Consider the following 7,012-nt stretch of genomic DNA (forward strand, 5'->3'; position numbering starts at 1 on the left):
AGCCATGAAATTAAAAGATGTTTGCTCCTTAGAAGAAAAGCCATGACCAACCTAGACAGCACATTAAAAAACAGAAATAACTTTGCCAGCAAACTGGTCCATCTAGTCAAAGCTATGGTTTTTCCAGTAGTCATGTATGGATGTAAGAGTTGGACTATAAAGAAAGCTGAGCACCAAAGAATTGATGCTTCTGAACTGTGGTGTTGGCAAAGACTCTTGAGAGTCTATTGGACTGCAAGGAGATCAAAACAGTCAACCCTAAAGGAAATTAGTCCTGAATATTCATTGGAAGGACTGATGCTGAGGCTGAAGCTCCAATACTTTGGCCACCTTATGGGAAGAACTGACTCACTTCAAAAGACCCTGATTCTGGGAAAGATTGAAGGTGGGAGGAGAAGGGGACAAAAGAGGATGAGATGGTTGGATGGCCTTACCAACTCAATGGACATGAGTTTGAGTAAGCTCTAGGTAGTGGTGATGGTCAGGGAAGCCTGGTGTGCTGCAGTCCATGGGGTCACAAAGAGTCAGACATGACTGAATAACTGAACTGAACTGACCTGAAAAGGTGATGTTTAAGCTGTGATTGAAAGGGTAGGAAGAAGCTGCCATTAGAAGCACTGTTACAGAAAGCAAAACTAAATAAAAATTCACAAATAAAATTATCTCACTTCAGCTGGATTAACCTAGAGCCTGTTATACAACATGAAGTAAGTCAGAAAGAGAAAAATAAATATGGTATAATAGTACATATATATGGAACCTAGAAAAATGGTACTGTCGAACCTATTTGCAAGACTGCAATAGAGGTAGATACGGTGGAGGATGAAGAGGGTGGGACGAATTGAGAGAGTAACATTGAAGCATACACATTACCATATATAAAATAGATTGCTAATGGAAAATTAATACAGGGAGCTCGACCTTGTGCTCTGTGACAGCCTAGAGGGGTGGGATGGGGCGGGTGGTGGGAAGGAGGTTCACGAGAGAGGGTGCGTACATATGCCTGGGCTGATTCATGCTGATGTATGGCAGAAACCAACACTACATTGTAAAAAAATTATCCTCCAATTAAAAAAAACTGTTAAATTATTAAAAGAGTTCAGGAGTACCTCAGCCACATGATAAACAAAAAATCCATATCCAGTCCGTGTGTGTGTGTGTTCAGTCATATTTGACTCTTCATGACCACCTGGACTGCAACCCACCATGTTCATCTGCCCGTGGGATATTCCAGGCAACAATGCTGGAGTGAGTTGCCATTCCCTTCTCCAGGGGATCTTCCCAACCCAGGAATCAAACCCATTCCTCTTATATCTCCTGCATTGGCAGGCATATTCTTTACTACTGAGTCACCTGGGAAGCTCCCAGCCAATCCATACACATGCAAAAAGTAAAATAGACCCTATTTAGTGTAAGGTCTTCCCAGGTGGGGAACGTGAAAGTGGAAGTGCTCAGTCGTGTCCAATTCTTTGTGACCCTATGGACCATAGCCTACCAGGCTCCTCCCTCCGTGGGATTCTCCAGGCAAGAATACTGGAGTGTGTTGTCATTTTCTTCTCCAGGGGATCTTCCTGACTCAGGGATCGAACCCCGGTCTCCTGAATTGCAGGCAGATGCTTTAACCTCTGAGCCACCAGGGAAGCCTAGTAGTTGCAGCTTCGACTTCAAATGCATGGGATGCAAGTTCAATCCCTGGTTGGGGACCTAGGTTCCCACATGCCTCACGGCCGAAAAATCAGAACATACAACAGATGCAATACTGTAAAAATGTTGTAACAAATTCAATGAAGACTTTAAAAATGATCCACGTCAAAAAAAAAAAAAAAAAAGAAAAAAGAAAACTAAACTTAAAAAAAAAGAAAATATGACAAAAAGAGATTGCTTCCTCAAAAGCAACAAAAATGTAAATGCCTAGAATTAACATTAATCTAGAACCACATTGGATAGGAAAATAATTGAAAAGATAACAATTTACTCCTCAACATTATCTATGTATTCAATTCAATCCCAATAAATATCACCACCAAGGCTTAAAACAAAAGCAAAACAAAAATAAAAGTGCCTCACAAGAGTTGTACTTGGAAAAATCTAAGATTTTCATAGAAAATTATACAGTAGTACTAAATTTAAAAATGCGTGCCTGCTCGTCCTGCTCCAGATTTTAATGGGAAGCTGTAAACTCCTAAATGTGAGTGTATTATCTGTGGATCTCTCGTATTTGAACAGTATCATGTTCAGGTACACTCCTATTTGCAGCTTATTGAAAGTATTTTTATGAAATAATGTGAAAGTTTGTATGATCATAAACAACTCAAGGAGAAATTAAGGAAATAACTCCACCACAACATCAAAAAGAATAAAATAGTTAAGAATAAGCTTAACCAAGGAGACAATAGTCTTGTAAATTGAAAACTATAAGCATGACTCAGAGATATGATAGAACACACACATATATGGGAAGACATTTATGAGCTGGACTATTGAACAGTATTAAGAAATTAATACTACCTCAAGTGATCTAAAATATAGTGCAATCCCTATCAAAACACCAAAAATATTTTTAGCAAAAATGGAAAAATCCATGCTAAAATTCATATGGAATCTCAAGGACTACAAATTACCAAAACAATATTGAAAAAGAAATTAGAGAGCTCATACTTCCACATTCTAAAACAAACTACAAAGCTATAGTAATCCAAGCACCCATATTGGAATAAAGATGAATAACAGATTAATAAAATATAATAGACAGCCTAGAAATAAATCTCTAAATATGTATTTAATAAATTTCAACAAGGGTGTCAAGAACATTTAATGGAAAAAGGGTTTTATATGACACTAATTGAAAAAGGCAGTCACACGCACACACACAAAAGCAGACTTTGTATGATTCCAACTGACTGAGGCAAATAAAACAGATTCATAGACAGAAAGTAGAATGGAGGTTGCCTGGGTCTCTGTAGGTGAAAATGGGAAATTTTCTTTAATAATTATGGACTTTCAGTTTGTGAAGTTGGACTAGTTCTCAAGATAGACATTAGTAACATTTACACAACAATGTGAATTAAATTAATACCACCTTAAGATGGTGAAAATTGTACATTTTATTATGTAACAGTTCAGTTCAGTTCAGTTCAGTCCCACAGTCCTGTCCGACTCTTTGTGACCTCATGAAATGCACCACACCAGGCTTCCCTGTCTGTCACCAAATTCCTGTCCATTCCCAACTCCCAGAGCTTGCTCAAACTCATGTCCATTGAGTTGATAATGTCATCCAACCGTCTCATGCTCTGTCGTCCCCCTTCTCCTCCCGCCTTCAATCTTTTCCAGCATCAGGGTCTTTTCCAGTGAGTCAGTTCTTTGCATCAGGGGGTCAAAGTATTGGAGTTTTAGCTTCAGCATCAGTCCTTCCAATGAATATTCAGGGTTGATTTCCTTTAGGATGGACTGGTTTGATCTCCTTGCAGTCCAAAGGACTCTCAAGAGTCTTCTCCAACAGCACAGTTCAAAAGCATCAATTGTTGACACTCTGCTTTCTTTATAGTCCAACTCTCACATCCATACATGACTACTGGAAAAACTATAACTTTGGCTAGACGGACCTTTGTTGGCAAGGTAATGTCTCTGCATTTTAATATTCTGTCTAGCTTGGTCATAATTTTCTTCCAAAGAACAAGCGTCTTTTCATTTCAGGGCTGCAGTCACCATCTGCAGTGATTTTGGAGCTCCAGAAAATTAAGTCTCTCCCTGTTTTTCGTGTTCCACCATCTATTTGCCATGAAGTGATGGCATTGGATCCCATGATGTTAGTTTTTTGAATGTTGAGGTGTTTTTTTTTTTTCCTTTAAGCAGTTCTGTTTATTAGACATGTAGGTTTTTTCTGCTGTTTTAACTCTTGTAAGTGGCACAACTGTGAACATCATTTTTTTGTTTGTTTCATTAATTTTTTATTTTTTTAATTAATTTATTTGTTTTAATTGCAGGCTAATTAATGTTGGTTTCTTTTCTTTTTTTTCCATTTATTTTTATTAATTGGAGGCTAATTACTTTACAATATTGTAGTGGTTTTTGTCATACATTGACATGAATCAGCCATGGATTTACATGTATTCCCCATCCCGATCCCCCCTCCCACCTCCCTCTCCACCAGATCCCAGCTAATTAATGTTGAGTTTTAAGCCAGCATTTTCACTCTACTCTTTTACTTTCATCAAGATGCTCTTCAGTTCTTCTTCACTTTCTGCCATAAGGGTGGTGTCATCTGCATGTCTGAGGTTGTTAATATTTCTCCTAGCAATCTTGATTCCAGCGTATGCTTCATCCAGCCCAGGGTTTCTCATGATGTGCTCTGCATATAAGTTAAATAAGCAGGGTGACAATACATAGCCTTGATGTCCTCCTTTCCCAATTTGGAGCCAGTCCTTTGTTCCATGTCTGATTCTAACTGTTTCTTGACCTGCATACAGATTTTTCAGAGGCAAGTAAGGTGGTTTGGTATTCCCATCTCTTGAAGAATTTTCCACAGTTTTTTGTGATCCACACAGTCAAAGTCTTTACGTGTAAATCTATGGCTGATTCATATCAATGTATGACAAAAATAAATAAATAAATAAAAATTAAAAAAAATAAAATAAAGCAGAAGTAGATGTTTTTCTGGAACTCTCTTGCTTTTTCAATGATCCAGCAGATGTTGGCAATTAGATCTCTGGCTCCTCTGCCTTTTCTAAATCCAGCTTGAACATCTGGAATTTCACAGTTCACGTATTGTTGAAGCCTGGCTTGGAGAACTTTGAGGATTACTTTGCTAGCATATAAGATGAGCGCAATTGGGAGGTAGTTTGAACATTCTTTGGCATTGTCCTTCTTGGGGATTGGAATGAAAACTGACCTTTTCCAGTCCTGTGGAAATTATAAATTTATTATAATTGACCATACTTGACCATACTTGACCATAATTTAAAAAAACAAATTTAAGAACTCAGGTCACCTCATTAATTGATTTATGATGTGAATCTGGACTAAAGTACAGTAGGCAAATAACCCAATAGCCCCAAATATATGCAAATATCATTGGCTTCAGATACACATGGGTAATTGTTTAAGAGACAAATATGTCAATCCAATAGAGAGGGAAATGGCAACCCACTCCAGTATTCTTGCCTGGAAAATTCCTTGGACAGAGCAGCCTGGTGGGCTACAGTCTACAAAGTCACAGTAGGACACAGCTAAGCAACTAACACTTTCAGATTCATGTCAATCCAATGACAAACTACTAAATTAGAACCTCTAGTTTTACATTTTTTTTTTAACCTTCTCACATCTTCATTTGAAAGGCACAGCTAAGCCCACCCTTGATCCAGCATTTTCACTTCTTTAGAGATCAAACGCCTGAACACAACAAAAGCTGACAGTCTAAAAGGCTATATACAGACACAGGTGTGGGTGTTACTTTTTTTTTTCTTTTTTCATTTTTCTCTTTTTCCTTTTTTTAATATCCCTTTTCTTAAAAGACAAGCTAGTATACTGGAAAAGGGGGAGGAGAAATAAAAACCAAGACAACTTGAGTACCCTCATCTTTATTCGGGAAGGGGAGAGAGGGGATTCTGAGTTGCTGGCCCCACTCTGTTCCCCTGGGGCTAAGATCGCTGTCGGCGGCCCCTTTCTTTTGTGGGTGCAGGCGTCAGGAGCTCATGGAGGGTGAGTGGGTGGGAGGGGGAGACGCAGGGTGCCCAGGGCGGGGAGGGGCAGGTAGCACTGTGTTCGCATGCAGTGCCGGGATGGGAGGCTGGGCGTCCCCCAAGGTGGGGGCCCCCCTGGCGGGTAGACTGTCAGTTACATGTGTGTGAATCAGGGAGATGCAGGGGGTGTTGGACCTCTTGAGGTTTTGCTCCCTGAGGACCTGGCCTCCCGCCTGCATCTCCAGGCCTCAGCTTGCCTTATCTGTGGTATGCGTGGGTACTGACCCATTCAGGCTACAGGAGAGGAGGAGGGAGGCCAGGAACTGGGGGTAGGAGCCAAGCGAGGGTAGGGCCCAGAAGCAGGGCGGCAGCCCCGGCAGGCAGCTACCGTAAATACTGCCGGAGTCTGGCCAGTCCCAAGCTATTCCTGTGTCTCGCGTGCTGAACCTTCCTCGCTCTCAGGGTCTGTCTCCCCTTGGTCCCACCCCCCACCCTCCCTATCCCAGCCGCCCACTAGTCCGACTTCTCGCCGTCGTCCTCCTGGTGGGTGTCACCGTCATGCCCGTTTTTGTCTTCCTTGGAGAGGTGGGCCTGGGAGCCCAGATCCGACAGAGAGAGGAGGCGGTGCCCGCGCTGACCGCCGGCAGAGAAGGGGGCTGCAGCCCCACAGGCAGGGGGGTCGGGGCAGGGCCAGAGCCTGCCGCTGAGGCAGCTGGTGGGCTTGGAGCTGCTGTCGGATGACGGAGTTCAGCTCGGGAGCAGTGCCCTGCTTAGCCCTCTGATGGCTCCCAAGGCCTGCAGCTGGTGCTCTTGGGACAGGTAGGCCAGGACCTGGGCACGCATCCCATGTAGCCCCTTGCTACATTTCAGCCTGCTTGCGCATCTCGACGTTCAAGCCATAGGACATCTCCTAGAGCATCCCGTAACGACGCTGCGTTTCTGACGTCTCGTTGGCCAGCTTGTCACATTGGAGTTTCAGACTGTGGTACTGAGCCTGCAGCAGTTCAAGCTCATCTTTGATGCGATCGCAGGAGTCCGAAGTGGTGAATTTGAGTTGCTGGGGGAGGTGCGACGAGCCCAATGCCTGCTTTGTGGAAAGATCATGTCAGTCGCGGCGGGGGGCGCGGGTTGCGCCCCGGCTGTGCGCCCCGGCTCGGGCTGCTCGCGGCGCCGGCGGCCGCGCCTTTGTCCCGGCGCCGATCCGGAGCTCCCAGGGCCGCCGCCGGCTCCCGCGCCCGGCCTCGCCCCCTTCCTGCCTAGTTTTAAATTTTCAGTTTATATTTCAGTATAGTTGATTAAAATGTGTTAGGTGCAGGTGTACTGCAAAGTGATTC

The 7,012-nt window shown here is 43.0% G+C and overlaps 1 pseudogene; it reads right to left on the reverse strand.

Moving 5' to 3' along the window:
• Positions 1-6,025: 6,025 nt before the first annotated feature.
• LOC122700498 lies at positions 6,026-6,782 on the reverse strand (annotated as a pseudogene).
• Between the last annotated feature and the right edge of the window lie 230 nt (positions 6,783-7,012).

The sequence above is a fragment of the Cervus elaphus genome, chromosome 1 (assembly GCF_910594005.1).
Source record: "Cervus elaphus chromosome 1, mCerEla1.1, whole genome shotgun sequence".
NCBI lineage: Eukaryota > Metazoa > Chordata > Mammalia > Artiodactyla > Cervidae > Cervus > Cervus elaphus.